At 39.0% G+C, this 24,723-nt stretch overlaps 1 pseudogene; it reads left to right on the top strand.

Moving 5' to 3' along the window:
• The first annotated feature begins 2,128 nt into the window (after positions 1 to 2,128).
• Positions 2,129 to 2,811, top strand: LOC143606229 (ethylene-responsive transcription factor ERF027 pseudogene; annotated as a pseudogene).
• Positions 2,812 to 24,723: the final 21,912 nt, after the last annotated feature.

Genomic DNA, 24,723 nt, shown 5'->3' with positions numbered 1-24,723 from the left:
TTTGTTAGAAATGTGTCAAAACAATTTGTTAGGTAATGTGTAGTGGAGGGCTATAAAATAAGGAGAGAGAGGATTAAGAAATATTAATTTTTCTTAACCTAACCAGCGACAAATCTATGCCCTCCCCCATCACCCCATAATTGGCCCAAAGATGGGGGAGGGGGGGGGGGGGGGGAGGTTGTAGCCCAAAGTCTCCCAAAACTCTCCATTTTTGCCACCCACTACACATTTTCTTAGAAGCTTTATCGGAAAAAGTGCTAGAACAGTTTTATGATGAAATTAGTTGTCAAAGAGTTTCATTAAAGATCGTTTCTACGCAATTAATTCCGATAACAATTTCCATTGCAGAGGTTGTAGCCCAAAGTCTCCCAAAACTCTCCATTTTTGCCACCCACTACACATTTTCTTAGAAGCTTTATCGGAAAAAGTGCTAGAACAGTTTTATGATGAAATTAGTTGTCAAAGAGTTTCATTAAAGATCGTTTCTACGCAATTAATTCCGATAACAATTTCCATTGCAAAGGACAATTTTTGAACGGCAGCTCATTCAGTTTGTAGGGAAGTAGTTATAGTTAGGGGGTGTTTGGGATTGCTTATTTTCACTAACTTATAACTTATTAACTTTTTGAAAAGTAATAAGGTGTTTGGGATTGCTTATATTGTGAGATGAAAAGTTCCATAAGTTATACTTTTATAACTTATTAACTTAATAAAAAGTTATAAGGAGGTATAATAAGAAATCCCAAGACCGGCCCCTTTAAATAAAAAGTATAATATGGTGACACAAGGTAGTTTTACACTTTCGCCAAGTTACAATTATTTTCAAAAGCTACTTAAAACATCTTGTTTTTAGAAAACAAAAGGCTAAAATATTATCATCCAAAGTTGATTTTTTTTTTCTTTTAGAGCAAATAGCATTCTAAATGACCTCAACTACTAATAATTAAATTCTTATAGCATCAATGTATTTAAATAACTTTTCAAAACTATTCCTATAAAACTGAAAGGGTATACTTTTCTAAGTTACACATGATAGATAAACTAAATATAATAAATTTACCTTAGTTGACTATACATCATGTAATTTATTGTTTGTGAATATATTAGTATATTATAGTAACTAATAATCATATGGGTATGCAATACACATGTATAATCTAAAATACTTTTCAAACAACATTTGAGAGTGCATGAAAACGGTCGATTTAAGGTTTGGGCTCGCATCATAGTACCCAACTTCAAAATGTTATGGATTCGTTGAACGGCCATTTCAAGGGTGAAACTTGCATCACGCGTACATACACACATGGTTTTTGTCGATGCTCGTTTGAGTTTGAGGGTGTTACTATTCATACAATTAAACTTTCACCTAGTTCTTTTACGGCTGCATAAGAAAAAAGAAGCCAAGAAGAAATATCTATTTAAATCATATAAAACCAATGAATCTTTCTCTTTCAAGCATTTCACATTTAATTTCAACTAACAAAGCAAGTGTAACCGTTCAATGCGTATATAAATTTAAAATATGACTACCTTTCAAAATGTGTTAGAATATTTGGTAAGAAACTTAAGAAAACATGATACTCTATATACATAAATACAAAATTTTCCAATAATAAATGTAGTTAAAATGAACAAAAGAATCTGAATTTATTCCAACGGATAAAAACCACACTAAAATAAAAGTTTCCCGAAAGGGACATCGATTTAGGAAATTGACCAATAAACTAATATCAATAAAATAATAATAGAAATATTATATTTAGAAGGTGCATTATTTCTATTATTTAAAAATACAACAAATAATTATATATACAAATGTTCCAGCTAATACCCTGTTAAACTTATAATACATCACAATCAGTACTTCAATTCTCGACACAAAAAACCTAGACATGTCGTTCATAGAACACTCGGTGCCCACGAGTTCCCCACGGTTTTTATCGTACCAATTCACACATACATAGTCTCATATAAATCTTTTCCTTATTTGCATCAAATAAACCACATATCTTTAGCTTTTTGCCATATTTGTACTCATATCTTTATAGATATATATATATATATATATATATATATATATATAGTGGATACACATATATTTATACATATATATATATATATATTAATATAAATATATATAGATCATGTCTAACCCTCCTCTTCCCCCTTCACCTCCACCACCACAAAATCCTATTCTTGAAGTCCAAATATCACCCAAAACCAATGTCATGAGCTCCTCTTCTTCATCTTCAGGCTACCCGAACCGCCGTAGCCCGACCGCAACCGGGAAATATCCAATTTATCGTGGGATTCGCAGTCGAAGTGGAAAATGGGTTTCGGAGATACGCGAGCCACGCAAAAGCAAGCGAATTTGGCTAGGAACGTACCCGAGACCTGAGATGGCAGCCGCAGCATACGATGTGGCTGCTTTATCGCTTAAAGGAAGAGATGCGGTGTTGAATTTCCCGGATTACATTGGGGTGTACACTGTCCCGGCTGTCCCGGATCCTGCTTTGATTAGGAGCGCGGCCGGGGCAGCCGCGGCATTGATGAAGGATTCGACTTCGGATCTAGTTTCATTAACATCTAATGATAATATTAATGTTGACCAACCGGTGACTAAAAATGAGTTTATGGATGAAGAAGAGATTTTCGGTATGCCGAATTTGTTGGTGGACATGGCGGAAGGAATGCTGATGAGTCCGCCGCGGCAGCCGCTTAACGATTATCTTATTCCGGGGGATTCTTCGGATTGTGACAAGTTGTGGAGCTACTAGGTTTTTTTTTTCTTTTTTTCTTTTGAGTTTGTTCAAAAGGTTTTTATAATAAACTAAAAATCATTTATAAGGTGCAGAAATGTGTGACTAAGGAAAATTGTGTCAAGAACAAACGTGCAAACAAGTAGTTTGCATGCATGATCATCAAATTACATGAGATTTGTTTCAAATATTATGGTTGAAATGAAGATCATGTGTGACAAATGCAAAGGTATTGTTAGTTTGTTACCCTCTGAATCTATTCTCAAATCTATAGAAGCAGAAATATAATGAGGGTTAATGTACATTGTTGGTTGGTTATCTTAACTAACATCAGCTTTCAAAAAATATTTGTATGTTCTTAGTTATTAATTGTTTGATACCTGTAAAGAATTGCTAAAGACATGTATACATTAATTTGTCATATAATCTAGAAGTTTGATAGGACAAAAATTGATGTTGGATCCTCAGTGCTGCTATTGGTTCAATGGTTCCCAGTTTCATCCCACCATAATAAAAATTGATGTTAAGTCAATTTGCTGTTGATGGATTATGATTTTTGCCTTAAACCAAAAGTATGCCAAATTGGGAAACTTAAAAGGATTTGAAAACATTTCCAATTTTTTTCATTTCAATTGATCTAGAGTTGGGAAATAGAAAAGGTTCTTGAAATTTGAAAGATATGTGTCCGGTTAATTTGTTAAGCACACCCTAAATCCGCTCAATATATAAATATAACCCTCTTCTCAGCGGTAAATTGGTGAAATAGTCGATACACCGTACACATAACCTTCTTTCCCGTGGTGAATTGAAGAAATAGTTACGTCGGCGTCATTATGTACATGCTAGTTTGTATGGCATGATTTCGTTGTTACTAAGGCTTTGAAATTGATAGAAAGGTGGTTACAAATGACAATTTTTGTTTCTTAAATTGTAGACAGTCATCTCTATATGATCAATGATGAATTGAAGAGGGCCATATATTACTCTAGTTAGTTCTATAATCTACTCATAAAAGTCAAGCGAACATCATGGAAACAATATCTTGGAATTTGACAAAAAGAATATGACTGATAAATGATGTACTATGGTGGTCACAAAACATATATATATAAATTATACATTTTTAAAAGTTAAGTGTCAAATTTTGTTTACATGAAAGATTATGGGACGAAGTGTCAAAACCTTAAATGTCTCATGTTGTTCCTTTTACCCACCCACCAAGGACCACCAATGAAAAGGGTTTGCAAATGTATGCTACCGGCCCATCTTAATAATATATAATACACTCTCTACTTTTCTTTTTTTAGTTTAGTACTAAATATCATTAGGGGAATAGTACCCATTTTAAATAATTATAAATTTCTTTTTATCCATTTTAAAGTTGTAATTATTAAAATACCCTAGAAAAACTTGTAGTTATCAAAACATGTAACTAAAATATAATACAAATTACCGTTAAATAATTAATTTTCTTGTGACATTTAACCTTAAAGTTAGAGGACAACTATTAATAAACAAAAAGAATAAACCTCACTGAGCAAAAACCCAGATTAAGAAAGTTTGAAAATGAGAACTTTAATTCAACTTTAGCCAAAAAAATGAGTACGCTTTTTTGTTGGTCAATCATGGTGTCACGTCTACTTAACCAATCAAAATAATATTTCACACATTAGAACTAATTTATTATTTTGCTGTAAACATAATTCTACCATAAACATTAAATAGTTATAATTTCGTCCTTCACACATTCAACTAGATTTAGTTGATAAGTTTCTTTATGTAATTTAGTTACGTACAATTATAATTATTTCATATGATCAATTTGATCTCTGACCATAACATCGTAACTTAATTATAATTAACATTTGTTTACAAATTAATTAGGTTATTTATTCATATTAATTATCTGTCTTTCATAATTTACATATCTGCAAGCACACACAAGATTAGGCAATCAACACAAATCAATTTGTTTAGGTATTCTTTGAAAACTTAATTTGTTTTTCATTCTTATTATATATGCACATTATTAGTTCCATATTTATAAATGGTAGGTCCTAGATACGTGATCAAACAACAATGTTCTTAAATCAATCTCAACAACTAGCTAGCGGAAATCACTAGTATTGAACCGAGATCTCGGATCTTGTGAGTGTTAGGTTATTTCCGGAAATGGTAAGAAGTAGAGGGAGTTGGCGAGTGGATAAGATAGATGGTTTGCAAAAGGCTGTTTAGTGCATGGAAGGATGCATTATTTATAGTGATCTCCATGCACATGTTTTTCATTATATTCGGTCCAATGGGCTTATATTACAAGGCTTCGTGCCCAAACATTATTACAGCAAACGAAAGCTACATAAAATATATTGTGATTAACATGAAATAATACAAAAGACTATCTTAACAAAACGGGGCCCTACAATCTCCCTCTAGTATTTCATATTATCTTCAACTTTTGGCTTCAATTGGTCTCGTATTCGAAGGGGGACGCATAATCGAATAGTTGATTGTCAACAAGATAGTGAATAAACTTGTTGAGCTTTTAAATATTTTGTTGGTGTTGTCCTTCCGAACATCTTCAACTGTGGATAAGGAGAATTGTAAAGCTTCAACATATCCTCTTAGTCGAGACCTGCAAGCTCATACTCGTCGAAGAAACGGAGCATGTACATGTTCTCACAATGAATGACTACCTCCCTCGTACTATTGTCGAACTCCCATGCAACAAAGTCATAAAGCATGTTGGGAGTGAACGGTTCATCATCGTAGATCTGCTCTCCATGGTCTTCAGGCATCTTATACCTCCAAGCCTTCCTTCTCTTGATGGTGCCGAGATCAACTTCTGTTGGATATAGGTATGATCTACCTTTGTTGAATGTGAAATTAGGGTAATCATCCTTCCACTCTTTACTCAAGAAGCCTTGAACCATCCTTTTAAATTTTCATCATAAGCACCTCTTCCGACAATTCTTATAAAATAATTCGTGTCAAATTGTGACAATGAATGCATATCAGAGTAGCTCAAGTAGGTGAGATCCCCATTTGCAGATCTGATTGTCCATCTTCTGCTGTCATTGTGCCATTCACAGTATAGAATGGGTGGTTCATCATGGTACTGATAGTTTCGGCATCTGAGATTGGCAGATCCGCCGATGACGTACCACTTCTTCCATTTTTGTCTTGGCAATTAAAAACTTGCAGCACCAGTTATTGTAAGAGCCACCACAATAATTGGCTCTTGAACCGATTCTTCAACAGCATGAGCCGGAATGTCTGGGTTCAGGGAGTAGTTTATTCCATCATCGGCGGTGTCTTCTTGCCTCTGAGCCTTGGTACTTGCACATTCATCAACATTGAAAATGGATAGGAAATCTTTCTCCACAACAGCATCCATGTCTCTTATTTTCTTCGCGGGATCGGTGGACGAAGGCTCGTCCCGTGGCACATCATCATGTGAAGCTGTTTGTCTTCCAGCTCCACTGCGACCACCAGCACCGCTATCGCCATCACCTTCGTTATTTTCATCCAAGCCATCATCACCGCTCGGGTCCTCATCAAAACTGTCATGAGGATCATCATCATCCTCATCAGTTTCATCCTCCTTGTCATCGTCCGACTCCTTATCTCTCTCTTATTCATCAGCTCTAATGTCCGAAGCTATATTAGATACACCACCAACAGTACTAGTAGGCACTATTGTGGCAACCACCATCTCAAATCCACTCGTCACCATCACATCCACACCACTACCACCACTAGGACCAGCTCTAGCATGATGTCCTTGCTTGCCTTTACTATTCCTCACTCCCCTCCTAGGATTCACCCAACTCCTAAAGACAGTGTCCAAACAACCCTCGAGATCCTCAATGTCTTGATCTTTCATATACATGATCTAGAGGTTGCAAGGTAATTGTTGGCCATTTCTTCATTCACCTTCAACTGCATTTCATTCAATCTATCTTGCTCAGCTAATCTTACCTTCATCTTGTCTACTTCATATCAGAGTTCGGTGTTTTCAGAAATGAGAGTAAAGTCATTGATTCTTATGTAGTTCTTAAATCTACATTTAAACTTCTCAAAGTTATTGTCCCAGTTCAGAAGCTTTGTTCGTTGTACCGGCTTGATTTTCAAATATTATATGCGTCTTCACCTCAGGATTTTGTGTCGTTTTGATGACCGGAACAGAAAACCAAACACTCTTGAGCAAAATCATATTTGGAATACAAGTACAAAAGAATCTAATCGAACACAGATTCAATCGAAATGAACGGATTTGAATCGAAACGAATCAAAGGAATTGAATCGAATATAATTTGAATCGAGTCGAATACTTTTGAATCAAATCGAATACAATTGAATCGAATCGAATAATAAGGAATCGAATCGAATGAAATTGAATCGAATCGAATATAGGAATTTGATTCGATTAAAATATAAACTCGATTCGATTAAAAATAAACTCAATTCTATTAACAAAAACTCAATTCAATTAAGATTCCAGAAACTTCGAATTCTACTTTTTACGTACGGATCTAACAACAAACACCCTTTTTACCGCTTTTGAACCTTTACACACCGATGAAAGCTCGAGAAACACTTTATTAATTTCAAACACACCCTTAAATTGATCTTCAAACTTGCAAGTACTCTATAGTAAACCCGAAATCACTTCAAACACTTGAACACACATTGTTTTGCTAGAACACACATTTCAAACACTCAAACAATACCAAAACTCAAAGTTTTGACCCAATAACCTCAACTAGTAGAGCCGAAAGCTTTGATACCAGTTGTAGATCCTAGATACGAAATCAATCTCAACAATTAGCTAGCGGGAATCACTAGTGTTGAACTGAGATCTCAGATCTTGTGAATATTATTTGAAGTTATTTCCGGAAATGGTAAGAAGAGGAGAGAGTGGAGAAAATTGGTGAGTGGATAAGATAGATGGTTTGCAAAAGGTTATTTAGTGCATGAAAGGATGCATTATCTATAGTGCATCTCTGTAACACCCCGTAACCACAGCGGAAACGTAAACGGGATGCAACAAACACCTCTGATATCAACCACATTGTTTATAAAGAAAACTGAATACATTAATATACTTCAAATTACATTATCTCATAATTCATTACCGTCTATGTGATACACACATCATACAATACGATACATAATTCTATGTAATATAATGTATCCTAACATCCCACACGCAAATCTTACACACATCAAGCACTTAGCACGTAAGCAATCACTTCATCTTAATTGTACCTGAAAAGCATGTGAGAAAACGGGTCAACTACGAATAGTTGGTGAGTTTCACAATTCGAGTAAACCATGATAAATCATTATCAAAATATAATATTATCGATGTAATTATGCTGAGCCCACAAGTGAAACCTCTGTTAACCCAGTACTGTACCCGTTCCGGGGGCAATGTTAACCCAGAAACACTTCTAGGGACATCTGGGGACACTGTTAACCCAGTACAGTACCCATTCCGGGGGCAATGTTAACCCAGAAACACTTCTAGGGACATCTGGGGACACTGTTAACCCAGTACGGTACCCATTCCGGGGGCAATGTTAACCCAGAAACACTTCTAGGGACATCTGGGGACACTGTTAAGCCAGTACGGTACCCATTCCGGGGGCAATGTTAACCCAGAAACACTTCTAGGGACATCTGGGGACACTGTTAACCCAGTACTGTACCCATTCCGTACGATTCCCGTACAATCAAATATTTATAAATACACGCAAATCCATGCGTTCAGTATTTACTTAAACATTTCAATAGTAACATGCTTTCCGCCCCGGGAAAATATTTAAAAACAATTCAGAAAAAGGGGCTCGTGAAACTCACCTTAGCACATGCAAGCAGGTAACAACAGTCATTATCAGTTAACACGTCCAATCTGTAATATGATCCCTATGATCGTTACTATACAATTACTATTAATATAACTTTAACCGTGTTAACCGGTACATCTGGGGACACTGTTAACCCAGTACTGTAACCGTTCTGGGGGCAATGTTAACCCAGAAACACTTCTCCGGACTCAGATTGTGATATCGTTTAGAGTTCACTAGTCAAAATCACTATTAGTCGTTTTTTCCCGTTTTGCGTGCCTAGCACGGTTATCCGTTTTTACGTTTCAAAAATGAGTTTGGTCACACACGACCCGAAAATAGTTGTTGACTGATAATTTAATTAAATTTGTGAATTTAGAGCTCGGTTTAGACGCCCCGATTGGCCGCGGGACCCGTTTCCGTCTTTAGTGCACCGGAAACTGTTTTATCGGATAAAATTACCCAAATCATCCGAATTATTTTCGGATGATTCATTTTTACTTGTTTAACTCAATTATATGAAAATAGTTCATTTTTAGGGTTTTTATACACCGGTCAACTCGTTTAGGCGAACTTTACCGGTTTACGCGTTTTAAACTTTAAAAGTTTGTTTTTGCACAAATAATTATCCGTTTAATCTCGGATCTTGAAATTTTGCACAAATCACTTTTTGACAGTGGGGAATTTTATAAAAATATTTCCAGAATTAATTTATATATTTAAAATTTATTTATCTATTTTTAAACACCATTTAAACACTAAATATGTCGTAAATACCAAACGACCTTAGAAAAATCCCAAATTTTTCCTGGATGACCCCTGCCATCTCCATAGTCCCCTGTAATTTTTCCAGAACCAAAATCTCTTTTTACATGCCATTTTCACTAAAACCGAGCTAGAAAACCCTATAACTCGTTTAACCGAAAAGCCTACTTAGACTTCTCCAACTGACCTAAAATTTTGTGTGTGACTTATAAATGTTATAAAAAGATTATCTACAATTTTCCAGAATTTTTCATGATATTTAACTATTTTTCACTATATTTAGCCAAAACCGAGCATTAAATTCACCAAATATTCATCCTTTGTCCAAAAATTACCAAAATTTCACAGAACTCATATTTTCATGTATTTAACACTTCTGTAAAATTTCATGACCTAACTCTAAACCTTCAACAATCTGTCCAAAAACTCATAACCGAACATAAACCGAATATACTTTTTGTTTTCCGCCACTACAAGCTACAAACTCGTTTTTCCGCCTTATCTACCACTAAATACAGAACCTACAACCAACATACCACAATACCAAGCAAGTTACACTCACAATCAAGCCTCTTACACTATAGTTTCGGTTATTGTTTCAAAACTAAAGTTTAAACCGTAAAAATTCGTTTTTGGTTCGTTTAACTCCTTTCTTGGACCAAGATCCCTTGTATAACCCGTATGCATCACTTGATCATGCAAGAATCGGTTTTCATCTTTGAAACCTCATTTTCTAGCAAATAAACACAAGAAACGAAGATGAACACGTAAATAACTCGGTTTTTACCTCGGTTTTCTTGCTAAAAACTCGGGTTTTTAGATGATCTTGTGGAGAGGAAGGATGAATGTTGCAATGGTTGTGCTAAAAAAATGAAATGAATGGGGTATAACCCCTTGGAATTCCGATCGGCATATGAGGGGGGTGGGGTGGGACCCACCTCTCCATTTCTAGCCACATATTTGGATTATGGAAATCCGGATAATGTTGTGGATAATCTGGTTCAGTTCGTTTTTCGGTTAAATGTTTAATTCGGCTTAAAACGAGGTTAAAACGGTCGTTTCCGGCTTAAAAAATGAAATTTATTTAAAACCGAATTAAAAACTTTAAAAACTTAAACCATGACATTTATTAACTTAAAACATCATATTATTAATTATTGCGCATCTTTTTCGGCTTGATCGATCATCTCTTGCTCGGTTTGGTATTGAAGGTTTCGTTTAATGTACCGACGTATCATTAAATCGAAAATTCTTTTTCTGAGCTTTAATTCACTTATCCCGAAGCTTTAATACTTCGTAAACATCACTAAATATCATATATCTTGTAACACCCCGACCAAAGGCGGATTATACATCGGGGCGCCACATATTGCTTCATTACTCGCGACATTATTGGTGTCAATATTTATTTATACACATTTTATCGCGCACGCGCAGCGGGGAAAATAAAGAACATAAATCAAACATAAATCAATATATTATAAATTATAACATTCAAACAACATTAACTTGTCTTGATACATTTTAATTCTAGGTCCAAAAGTAAAAGCGTCCTACGTGTCCACAAGCTCCAAAACAGCTACTGCAAACCTGAACATGTGTTAAAATAAACGTCAAACACTTGCGTGTTGGTGAGAAATCAAGTTTAATAGATAATCATAGATAATCACAGTAAATCTGCGCGCAACACGTGTATGTCTAGAGTTTAACAAGGGTGTAATCAGATTGTGATCAAGCCTAAGATAGTTCATAGATCATAGTTCAATCCATGCTCCCAATTGAGCATAAAAACGAGAAAACATCTGTGCAAGTGTAAACAAAGAAAACCGTAAACGATAGGTCTCCCGTGTTCAACTAATGGTACCAACGGAACTGCGGAATAGGCCGAACAAAGCGGTTAATGATACACACATACAAATAAACAGCCAAGTAAACGTCCTCAACACATGGGATACTGCGCGACTAAAGTTCATAAACAAGTTTAAGACTCAAGTTTTGTATGAACACATGAACATCCCAAAGCATTTAAAATAAAAAGGGATTAGATACGAGATAACTCACATGATAAACGATGCGGTGGTAGATAAAGCAAGAACCAACTTTAAACAAGCACAAGTTAACCTATAAATAAGATTATTGTTTTAACGATTGGTTTTAAGTCTTGATTATAAGTTAGCATAATTAATAAGTAAACTATTATATATAATATATTACCGGAAAACAGGGCAGAGGAGAGGAGAAAACGGAGGCAAGAGAGGAAGACGGCAGAGAGAGCAAGGAGCAAGAGAGCAGGAGAGATTAAGTGTTTTGTGTGTGATGTGTTATGAAATTTAATGTTATTATTTATAGAGAAACCCTAGGGAACACAATCCCTAGAAAAAGGGGAAAAGATCTCAAAAAGTAAAAGATTCCAAAAGCAAAAGATATCAAAAGATATGGCAGCTGCAGGGAGCAAGATAAAGCTGACAGGGAACAGTAACAGGCATGGCGGGTCAGATAAAGGTACTGGTCAAGCATGGCAAAAGCAGATCTCAAAAGATAATGTCAGTCACTTTTTCTACCAACCAATGGGGGTTGGTACGCATGCTGCGCCGAAAGTAACTATTCAGACATTAGATAGGTTAGGTCAACAGCACAGAAGATAAGACAACACAAAAGCAAACGGCTAGATTAAACAGAAGACTAGACTAAAGGGTCAAGCGCGAGAAGGCTGAGTGCGCGAGCGCGAAGGCTGGCACAACAATCCTTAGCGCACTGCGGGAAGAATCACAAATCCTTAGCGTGCTGCGTGAAGAACAAGAATTCTAAGCGCATCGCGGGAAGAACATACATTCTTAGCGCATTGCGGGAAGAACATGCATTCTTAGCGCGCTGCGAGAAGAGTTCTCTTCACGCATCGCAGGAACAAGATGTCTTCACGCAGGCTTCCATGTAAGGAGTCTGGCGCGTGGAGCTGCAGACATCCTTAGGCGGGAAGAACCAAAGGACAAGCAAAGAGGAGGGAAACAAGGCGTAAGGGCGGGACGGCGACAAGAGGGAAAAGAAGGCGGAAAGAGAGAAGGAAGAGGGACGGGACGGCGGAAAGAAAGAGAGAGAAAGAGGCGGGAAGGAAAATATATATTATTATTAAAAGTAAAATATAAGTAAAAATATTAAATAATAAAAGAGAGATCGGGTCAGAGAAACGGGTACCTGGGTCGGGTCGGATCGGGGCAGATGTCACAGTCTCCCCTACTTTAAGAAATTTCGTCCCGAAATTTATCTCGAAGTAGGTTGCGCAGAGAACAGGTGCGGGTACTTGATCTTCATTTGATCTTCCTTTTCCCATGTAAACTCGGCTCCGCGCTTGGACTCCCAGCGAACTTTCACGATAGGGATACGACTGCGCTTGGTTTGCTTAACCTCGCGATCCATAATCTCAACAGGCTTCTCAATGAAATGCATGGATTCATCAACTTGAACTTCATCAAGTGGAATGTGAAGGTTCTCGTCAGCTAAACACTTCTTGAGATTGGAAACATGGAACGTTGGATGCACATTACTGAGCGCGAGCGGCAGGTCAAGTCTGTAGGCAACTTTTCCCACACGCGCGAGAATCTTGAATGGACCAACATAACGAGGAGCAAGCTTACCCTTCTTCCCAAAGCGGACAACACCTTTCCAAGGCGACACTTTGAGGAGAACAAGATCACCAACTTGAAATTCGAGAGGCTTCCGTCTACGATCTGCGTAATTCTTCTGTCGGCTTCTGGCAGTCAGCAAATGATCACGGATCTTGGCGATTTTATCGGTTGTCTCTTGAACAAGTTCGGGTCCTGTGATTTGAGTTTCACCCACTTCGCTCCAACAAATCGGGGAGCGGCATTTACGACCGTAAAGTGCTTCAAATGGGGCCATACCAATACTGGAATGATAGCTGTTATTATAAGAAAACTCGATCAAAGGCAGGTGTGAATCCCAATTACCTCCAAAATCAAGAACACAAGATCGGAGCATATCCTCAAGAGTTTGAATAGTTCGCTCAGACTGACCGTCAGTCTGAGGATGATATGCCGTACTCATGTCCAAGCGAGTTCCTAGCGCAGATTGGAGAGATTTCCAAAAGCGAGATATAAAACGGCCATCGCGATCGGATATGATGCTCAAAGGAGTACCATGGCGGCAGACGATTTCCTTGACATAAAGCTGCGCGAGATGCTCAACACGGTAGGTTTCACGAATGGGCAGAAAATGAGCAGACTTGGTCAAACGATCCACTATTACCCAAATGCTATCATGTTTGCTTGCTGTCAAAGGTAACTTGGTAATAAAGTCCATCGCTATACCTTCCCATTTCCACGTAGGAATTTCTGGTTGTTCGAGCAAACCAGATGGGCGTTGGTGTTCAGCTTTAACTTTAGAACAAGTCAGGCACTTAGCTACGAACACAGCAATATCCTTTTTCATGCCAGGCCACCAATAAGTAATGCGCAAATCCTTGTACATCTTATCAGCGCCAGGATGAATAGAATACCGAGATTTATGCGCTTCACTCAGGATATCAGCGCGAAGATTCTCATCACAAGGGATCCAGATGCGATTGAGATAGCAGAGAATTCCATTCAGATTAGGGACAAAGAGTGCTTCCGCGCCACACGCTAACTCGGCGCGAAGGTTACCATTACTGATGGATGCGCGCTGCGCGTCACGAATACGCGATTCAAGGTTGCTTTGAATCGGCGCGAAGTGAAGCTGGGTGCGCGGCAAGATACAGTTAAGTTGGCAGGGTTTTCGGCTGAGCGCATCGGCTACCACATTAGCCTTACCAGGATGATACCGGATCTCACAATCGTAATCGCTGATGAGTTCGTTCCATCGGCGTTGCCTCATGTTAAGTTCCTTTTGATCAAAGATATGCTGAAGGCTTTTATGGTCAGTGTAGAGGATACACTTAGTACCATAAAGGTAGTGTCTCCAGATCTTCAAGGCAAAAACAACTGCACCAAGCTCGAGGTCGTGAGTTGTATAATTCCTTTCATGAACCTTGAGTTGCCTTGATGCGTAAGCGATAACCTTGCCTCGTTGCATAAGAACACAACCGAGACCTTGGTTGGATGCATCGCAATACACGACAAAATCATCATTACCCTCAGGTAGTGCAAGAACAGGAGCTTCACACAACAAACGCTTGAGCGTTAGAAAGGCTTCTTCTTGCTTCGAGCCCCAAATATACGGTTTACCTTTGTGCGTCAGAGCTGTTAAAGGCAAAGCGATCTTCGAGAAGTTCGAAATGAAGCGCCGGTAATAACCAGCTAAGCCCAGAAAAGAACGGATCTCGGAAGGAGAGGATGGCGTAATCCAGTTCTTGATTGCTTCAATCTTGGATGGGTCGACATGAATACCCATCTTGTTTACAACATGACCATGAAACTGTACTTCATCAGACCAAAATTCACACTTGGAAAGCTTAGCATAGAGTTGCTCGGTTTGAAGCTTCTGCAACACCAACCGGAGATGTTGCTCATGCTCGGCCTTGGTCTTAGAATACACCAGAACATCATCGATAAACACGATCACGAATTTATCCAAGAAAGGCCTACACACCCGATTCATAAGATCCATGAAAACGGCGGGTGCGTTGGTTAGACCGAAGGACATGACCAAGAATTCAAAATGGCCATAACGAGTTCGAAAAGCAGTCTTCGGAACATCTTCATCGCGGATACGCAACTGATGATAACCAGAACGGAGATCGATCTTCGAGAAACAAGAGGCACCTTGGAGTTGATCAAAGAGGTCGTCAATACGCGGTAAGGGATACCGGTTTTTAATGGTGAGTTTGTTCAACTCGCGGTAATCAATACACATGCGAAACGATCCATCTTTCTTTTTAACGAACAACACCGGAGCACCCCAGGGCGAAGAGCTAGGGCGAATGAATCCTTTAGCAGTCAACTCTTGAAGTTGGCTGGCCAATTCTTGCATCTCAGCGGGTGCAAGACGGTAAGGAGATTTAGCAACGGGGGAAGCACCAGGGACAAGATCAACACGAAACTCGACTTCACGAGCGGGAGGGATACCAGGAAGATCATCAGGAAAAACTTCAGGAAAATCACGCACAACAGGGATATCGCGAAGCTTCTTTCCTTCATCGGGTTTAACCACATGGGCTAGAAATGCAATACACTTCTTCCGCATGAGTCTTTGGGCTTCGGCGCAAGACATAAGTTTAAGACCACTGGAGGGTTTTTCGCCGTAAATATGAAGATCACCATTTTCTCGAGGTATGCGAATCAACTTCTTGGCGCAAATAACTTCGGCGCGATTCTTCGAGAGCCAGTCCATACCAATAATAACATCAAAGCTCCCAAGAGGCATGGGGATGAGGTCGATCAGAAAATCGTTTTCGTTAAGGTTAAGCGTACAATCCTTGATCACAGAGTTAATTAAAACAGTTTCGCCATTAGCCAATTCAACTGAAAAATTTTCTTTTAAATTATCGCGCGGTCGCGCAAGTTTCTGCTCGAAGGCGCGAGAGATAAAACTTCGATCGGCGCCAGTATCAAAAAGCATAGATGCATAAAATCCGTTAAGCAAAAATGTACCATTAACTACGTCGTTATTCGCTTGCGCTTGGTGCGCGGTTATGTTAAAAGCTCGGCCACGCGTCACTTGGTTCGAAATTTGGTTCACCGGATTCGCTTGAGTAATCTGAACTTGTAGCCTTGGGCACGCGTTCCGGAAATGACTTGGATCACCGCAGTTAAAGCACGATCTGGGTCGTGGGTTTTGGTAAGTTGGCTGTGGGTTCTGCGGGTAGGCTGGTGGTGTTGGCGCAATCGGATTGGAGGGAGGGGTTCTACAGTACTCAACGGAGTGACCTACGCGGCCACATCGGTTACATTGTCGACACGGGACTTGAGGTGGGTGATGAAGTCTACAGGTTGGGCAAAAGGGTTGGTTTCCTGTGTAAGGTTTCTTAGTTGGCGGGGCAGGGAGTGCGGGGTTGGTTAAGGCATAGTTGTGGACTACAGGAGGTGCTGGGTAGGTTGACAGTGGGTTAGGCGCGTAAACTGGAGGTTGATAAATGGGTTGTTGGGTAATGGGCGGGTTGGTAAGCGCATAGGCTTGTCTGCGCCTACGTTTCTGGTTATGGTTTGAGGGTTCTGGTTTGGTTTCTGTTGGTTCAGGGACAGTCTTGGGTTTGGTCTTCTCAGTTCCCCGCAGGAACAGGGTTCCTGCTCTGACATGGTTGTCGCTGAGCACAGCGGCCAATTCGATGGCGTCAGAGAGGGTTACTGGGTTTCTGGCCCATACAGAATCTTGAATTTCCATGGGGAGACCCCCAAGGAATTTCTCGATGGCTCGGCGGGAAGGGGTAACAAGGTGAGGGACCAGTAAGCTTAGCTCGTGGAAGCGCGTCGCGTACTCGCGCGCTTCACCGCTGTATTGCTTTGAGTTCCAGAATTCTTCCTCCAGGCGCTTAACTTCGTTGGGAGGGCAGAATTCTCGCGTAAGAATTTCCTTGAATTCCTCCCATGTCATGCTAGAAGCAGCCTCTGCGCCACGCGCATGAGCTACTCCATTCCACCATGTAAGCGCTCTGGATTCCAGGACACTGGAAGCATATAGGGTTCGTCTTTCTGAGGGGCATTGGGTATGGAGGAAAGCGTTTTCAATCTTCTCAAGCCATTGGAGCATCACGGTGGCTCCTTCAAGACCTGTGAACTTCGGAGGGTTACCCGCATTAAAGGACTTAATGTTATAACTCGAGGTATTAGCATTGTTTTGGCTCAAAGCTTGGGCTATTGCGGCGGCCATTTCCTGGGAACGTTGCTGTCTACGCATGCGTGAGGCTTCTCTTCTCTGAAATCGGCGAGATAGCGGAGGCATTCTATAAAAGTTTTAATTTTAGTTAATATCTTGGTTTTAGCGCAAAGTTTTAATCTTATAAAGCTTGGTTTCACGGAGTTAGATACTATCAAAAGTTAAAGTAAAATAAATGATCCTAAATGCAGACTTAATAAAGGTAACAAATTCGAATCAAGAATCGACAATTCATGTATCACCATGACTTTCCGAATTCCCAATTTAAAATATACGAGCAAACGAGCATTGGAGATTGACGATTCATGTATCACCATGACTTTTCAATCTTCGATATAAAATATACAAGAAAATGAGTATTGGAGGTTGACAATTCATGTATCACCATGACTTTTCAAGTCTCCAACCTCAGAACATAATCGTAAATGGAAATTGAAAATCAACTATTCATGTATCACCATGACTTTTCGGATTTTCAAATCCCACAAACGAATATGTAAGTAAAATCAATAAAAATCGAAATTCACAAAAATCGAAATATCGCGGAATAAAACATAAAATCATATACTGCGCAAGTGCGAGCATATTCATAAATAACGAGTAATTAACAATAAGCGCGCAAACATGAGATTTCTCTCATGCGCGAGAAGGGACTCTTAGGTATCCTAGGCCGTTACGTCTAACCACCTATCCTAAAGTCAACGAGCTCTGATACCAATCTGTAACACCCCGACCAAAGGCGGATTATACATCGGGGCGCCACATATTGCTTCATTACTCGCGACACTATTGGTGTCAATATTTATTTATACACATTTTATCGCGCACGCGCAGCGGGGAAAATAAAGAACATAAATCAAACATAAATCAATATATTATAAATTATAACATTCAAACAACATTAACTTGTCTTGATACATTTTAATTCTAGGTCCAAAAGTAAAAGCGTCCTACGTGTCCACAAGCTCCAAAACAGCTACTGCAAACCTGAACATGTGTTAAAATAAACGTCAAACACTTGCGTGTTGGTGAGAAATCAAGTTTAATAGATAATCATAGATAATCACAGTAAATCTGCGCGCAACACGTGTATGTCTAGAGTTTAACAAGGGTGTAATCAGATTGTGATCAAGCCTAAGATAGTTCATAGATCATAGTTCAATCCATGCTCCCAATTGAGCATAAAAACGAGAAAACATCTGTGCAAGTGTAAACAAAGAAAACCGTAAACGATAGGTCTCCCGTGTTCAACTAATGGTACCAACGGAACTGCGGAATAGGCCGAACAAAGCGGTTAATGATACACACATACAAATAAACAGCCAAGTAAACGTCCTCAACACATGGGATACTGCGCGACTAAAGTTCATAAACAAGTTTAAGACTCAAGTTTTGTATGAACACATGAACATCCCAAAGCATTTAAAATAAAAAGGGATTAGATACGAGATAACTCACATGATAAACGATGCGGTGGTAGATAAAGCAAGAACCAACTTTAAACAAGCACAAGTTAACCTATAAATAAGATTATTGTTTTAACGATTGGTTTTAAGTCTTGATTATAAGTTAGCATAATTAATAAGTAAACTATTATATATAATATATTACCGGAAAACAGGGCAGAGGAGAGGAGAAAACGGAGGCAAGAGAGGAAGACGGCAGAGAGAGCAAGGAGCAAGAGAGCAGGAGAGATTAAGTGTTTTGTGTGTGATGTGTTATGAAATTTAATGTTATTATTTATAGAGAAACCCTAGGGAACACAATCCCTAGAAAAAGGGGAAAAGATCTCAAAAAGTAAAAGATTCCAAAAGCAAAAGATATCAAAAGATATGGCAGCTGCAGGGAGCAAGATAAAGCTGACAGGGAACAGTAACAGGCATGGCGGGTCAGATAAAGGTACTGGTCAAGCATGGCAAAAGCAGATCTCAAAAGATAATGTCAGTCACTTTTTCTACCAACCAATGGGGGTTGGTACGCATGCTGCGCCGAAAGTAACTATTCAGACATTAGATAGGTTAGGTCAACAGCACAGAAGATAAGACAACACAAAAGCAAACGGCTAGATTAAACAGAAGACTAGACTAAAGGGTCAAGCGCGAGAAGGCTGAGTGCGCGAGCGCGAAGGCTGGCACAACAATCCTTAGCGCACTGCGGGAAGAATCACAAATCCTTAGCGTGCTGCGTGAAGAACAAGAATTCTAAGCGCATCGCGGGAAGAACATACATTCTTAGCGCATTGCGGGAAGAACATGCATTCTTAGCGCGCTGCGAGAAGAGTTCTCTTCACGCATCGCAGGAACAAGATGTCTTCACGCAGGCTTCCATGTAAGGAGTCTGGCGCGTGGAGCTGCAGACATCCTTAGGCGGGAAGAACCAAAGGACAAGCAAAGAGGAGGGAAACAAGGCGTAAGGGCGGGACGGCGACAAGAGGGAAAAGAAGGCGGAAAGAGAGAAGGAAGAGGGACGGGACGGCGGAAAGAAAGAGAGAGAAAGAGGCGGGAAGGAAAATATATATTATTATTAAAAGTAAAATATAAGTAAAAATATTAAATAATAAAAGAGAGATCGGGTCAGAGAAACGGGTACCTGGGTCGGGTCGGATCGGGGCAGATGTCACATATCTCGTCTATAATTGAACCCTCGATTCGTTCGGGTTTCAATAACTATCGATCGATTAATCGCATATTCATTACGATGAATTATATATTCACGTACAATCAATACAGTGAACCATGTATTCTCGTATAATTACTATGGTAATTCATGTACCCGACATTAAATATAACGTAACTACCGTCTACCGGTTAGGGTATCCCTGGTTTCGTCGGAATCGTTACAATCTCTATGCACATGTTTTTCATTATATCCGGTCCAATGGGCTCATATTACAAAACGTCACGCCCAAACATTATTACAACAAACAAAAGCTACATAAAATACATCGTGATTAATATGAAATAATACAAAAATATCTTAACAAAACAAGGCCCTACATAAATATTATTATCATAAAAATTGTTAACTACTTTTAGTATTAACTATCGTTTGCATTATTAAAGATAACACCAACACCAACACCAACACCAACACCAACACCAACAATAATAGTAGTTATACTAATAACAATAATAACTGAAAACGATAAAGGCTTTATTAAAAAAAAAATAAGAAAAAACTTTAGCATATGTGTTTTTAATATAACAATAATAGCATAATTCCTTATTTTCTAGCTAATAGGTAAAACAGAAGTTACTAAAAAAACGATAAAAGGGTAACTTGGGAGTAAAACAGGCCACAACTAACCATTAGACACGAATTTTTTATTTGCTGAAAGCATCTTTTTACTTACTTAATAATTGAATTAAAAAAAATAGTTGATCGCTTATATTATTTAGCTTTTCTAATTCACAGTAAGGTAATGCAATCAATACTATTCCGTAAAAAAACACTACAAAATGATACACATGTAGTTAGGTACAATTGGCATCAAGTACTCTGAACAACTTGAATTTACCCTTCTCTTGGGACAAATAGTATACCAGATCTCTCATATAGATACACCGGGGTCCTGTTTGGTTCAAGGCTTTCAATGGATTTGAGATTGGAATAGGAAAGTATTCCATCCAAATTTATGTTTATTTAGTCAACTGAGGTGTTATTTGGTTCGTAAAATATTTTTAAAGGAATTGAAAATTGAATTTGAATTTGAATGGAATCATTTGAAGATAAATTTGATAAGATTCCATTCCGATTCTTTTAAAAACACATTTCGAGAACCAAACGATACCTAGGTCTTTTAGCTAATGACAATGGCCCTCCTCCTATTTGGTCGGCCTTATTAGAAGTATGTCTCCTTTCTCTTAAGGGATAACTTAATACCCTAGCTCCTGTCTTCCTTGTTCTTTACCGACGGACCATTGAAGTTACATATATCAGTTGGTTATGTGGTGGACCCTATTTAGTTATGAGAAGTTGTGATGTTTGTCTTTTAGTAACTTAGACTAATCCGATATTTGTTTAGTGGTTCTATCTCGTTTTTGTTCATGCCAAATTAATTTGGAGTTTAATATCTCTTCAAGTTTAAATTTTCCACTTTATATGTAAATAAATACGCAATTCTGATTTTCAAAGTGGTTTTGATTTTTTTTTCTGAAAAAATTCATTTAATTGCCGATGAATACTATAACGCCCCCACTAGTAAGAAACTAGAAGGAAAAAAGACAGAAAGAAAAAAAAAACATTGCATTTACATGCATAAGTGGACTTTATAGCCACACAACCATGTTGACTTTAAAGTTTGTCTTCCTATTAAAAATCACACACTCGAAAAATTAATGATTCCTTCCTCAAGCTGAAGTTTGTGTCATTGATCACCTCATTCTGATGCTTCCAAATAACCCACCAACAGTCATAACTATAGCTTGAAACACCTGCATTCATTTCTTGGTCATACCTATTGAAATGTGCCAAGACATAACATAGGCCGGACCCCAAGGTACAAGTCAATTTGTAACCACCATTTTAAAACCGACCAAATTCTTCGTTCAGTTTCACAGTCGATCACCAAATAAATGATTTGTCGTTTCACTCTAAATCAATCAAAGTTGGCATAATGAAGAATGAATAAAATGCATTTGTTTTTAAGATTTTGTCTTATAGGAATACGATGCATAAGCACCCATCGAGATAAAATATTAACCTTCGAAACATGGTACTATCAACGCGTTTCTCATCCCTTAACTAAAAAAACAACATCAATATCCAGATGCCAAACCCATTTATCCCCAAGAATGAAGTGTGACCTTCCCCAACTCATCCAATAGTCTGGATGATATTTTGGACATCTCCACTCCTTTTTCGTTCCACCTCCAAGCAACCACTATTACTCCGATTTGAAATTAGACATTTTTTCAACTCGCAAGTTAAAAATTCTTCTAGCTAAACATCTAGCCAAAATTGTATGTGTATATGTGTTGGGTTCGTAGGCCTTGTTGGCCCGGTTTATTATATGAAGTCAAAAGAGGAGACGGGTGTGGGCGGTCGGGCCCAAGCCCGGCCCGGTTTAGATTTCTTGCATAATAATTTACTAACGCTAGTTCAGTCTCTATATAAACAACATTATGTACTTGTAATATTTGGTCACTCAATAAAGATATACCTAGTTGCCACCCTGGACGTAGGTCAGTTTAGACCGAACTACGTTAAATCCTCGTGTTCGTTTATTGCTTTCGTGTCGTGTTCAGTTTCGTGTGTGCGTTTAATCCTAACAAGTGGTATCAGAGCTTAGGTTCGGATCACACGAAGAACACAGGAACCAACCTTCCGCCGCCGCCACCCTACTGCGCTAGGGTTCGCCGCCGCCGCTGCTTGCTGTCACCACCAGTCATCGTCATTCAAAGCCTTGCTTCCGCAGACGTGTTGATCTTCGCTCAGTTCCGAACGCAAGTTCCTGACAGTTGCATAGTGTCTTCTTTATTGGTTGGAGACCCCAGTTTTGTTTGGATCACATATTTATTATTAATATTATTTTGGAGGCATTGTCATAGGCAGGGCAGGAGGCCCAGTTGAATTAATTTAGGTCATCTAAATTAATTTTCCCTTTGTGGTTGCTTTGGATCGTGAAGAAAAGGGCAGTATGCCTATTTGATTAATTTTGTGGGACAAAAGTTTTGGGCAGCTTAGCCAAGAATAAAGTTGGGTCGAGATCCTACTTTGCAAAGTACGAGTCAATAACTGTTAAATCAAGATCTTATTTTTATTGAAGAACCGTTGTCAATCGGAAGAAACGTTAAAGAAACCGAGAACCAGTGCCAACCGCGTTTGTCAGGTTTTATTGTTTCAGTTTAAAGTTTCAGTTTCTGATTTTCAGTTCGTTATTCCGCTGCACGTATAAATAGGTTGATTGTTTAACAGAGTTCAGTTGAACAGTCGTTAAGTTCAGGCTCGTGCCATTGTTGTGTCTGTCTCTGTTTTTATCCAGTTTTTCGTTTTAGTCATTGTTATGCAGAAGACGGAAAGGTTTCGATACAGAAGTTTGACGGACAGAAGTTCGGTTGGTGGAAGATGCAGATTGAGGCACTACTTTGTCAGAAAGACTTGGATGTAGTGTTTGAGGATGAAAAACCAGAAAAGCTGTCAGAAGCAGATTGGAAGAAGTTAGACAAGAAAGCTAGGGCTTGTATTACTTTGTCGTTGTCGGAAGATGTGGCGTTTAACATCATGAAAGAAACCACAGCACGTGGTATGATGGAGGCGCTATCCAACATGTATGAGAAGCCTTCGGCAGCGAATAAAGTCTATCTTATCCGAGAGCTAGTGACAACAAGAATGAAAGAGGGTGGGTCAGTTACAACTCATATCAATAATCTTAATTCGATCTTGTCCCGCTTAGTGTCAGTTGACATTAAGTTTGATGATGAAGTTCAAGGCCTCTTGTTATTATCCTCTTTGCCCGACAGTTGGTCGCAAACAGTGACTGCAGTTTGTAGTTCGTCTACAAATATTACTTTCGATGGGATTCGAGATCTGATTCTGGGAGAAGATTCAAGACGCAGAAGTTCAGGTGAATCATCAGCAATATGCTAGTCACATAAGGTAGAGGTAGGGGAAAACAGCGAGGCAGTGGGAGCAGGAAGAGGAGTCAGTCTAAGACTCGTAAGGATATTGAATGTTGGGGTTGTAAAGAGAAAGGACACTTCAGGAATCAGTGTCCGAATGGTAAGAAAGAGGTGAACGTTACAGAAGACGACACAGATGACGGGGTCAGTAGTGATAAGGCTTTGGTTTGTAGGTGTTGAGAGTAGCGTTGATGCTTGGGTGATGGATTATGGTGCATCGTTTCATGCCACTCACTGTAGTGAAACGATGAAGAATCTTAAATTTGGGGATTTTGGAAAGGTTCGACTAGCGAATGATGATATTTTAGAGGTTACGGGTATGGGGAGACGTTGATTTGATAACTTCAGCCGGTACTTCTTGGACTTTGAAAGACGTGAGGGTTATTCCAAGTTTGAAGAAACGTTTGATTTCAGTTGGGCAGTTGGATGACCAGGGGCACGATGTTAAGTTCGGGAATGGGCAGTGGAAAGTAGTCAAAGGAATCTCGTGGTTGCTCGTGGCAAGAAAATGGGTTCGTTGTATATGGTCGATATGTCACCGAAAGGAGTGGATCCAGTTTTGGTGAAAGACAAAGTCCGGTTCACAGAATCTCGTTGGCAGAAGAAGGTTCGTTTTGCAAGTAACAAACCCAGAGCCAAAGTGAAGATTCAGGTATGAACGAGCTAGGAAGGTTAAATCAGTTGGGGGACATCGTGACAGTGGGAGCACAGGTCGTGTTTCAGTTACAGTTCCAGGTCGACAGTGGATTAAGAAACCAGTATTCCAGCTGTAAAAGTCTCTCCAATGAATTACTTGCTGAATATGGAGAGTGTTTGTTCTCAGGTTATCTCAGGATCCGGTAGTTCGTTACAGTGGGAGCCGGTAGGGACAGAGAATGGGTCAGGGGGCAGTTTCAGCCGTGACTGACGTGTTGGAGCTCC

The sequence above is a fragment of the Bidens hawaiensis genome, unplaced genomic scaffold (genome assembly GCF_021521415.1).
Source record: "Bidens hawaiensis isolate Kalapana, Puna unplaced genomic scaffold, B.hawaiensis_p1.1 tig00073643_1, whole genome shotgun sequence".
Lineage (NCBI taxonomy): Eukaryota > Viridiplantae > Streptophyta > Magnoliopsida > Asterales > Asteraceae > Bidens > Bidens hawaiensis.
The sequence above is the reverse complement of the archived record's forward strand: the minus strand, read 5'-3'. Positions and strand labels throughout refer to the sequence as shown.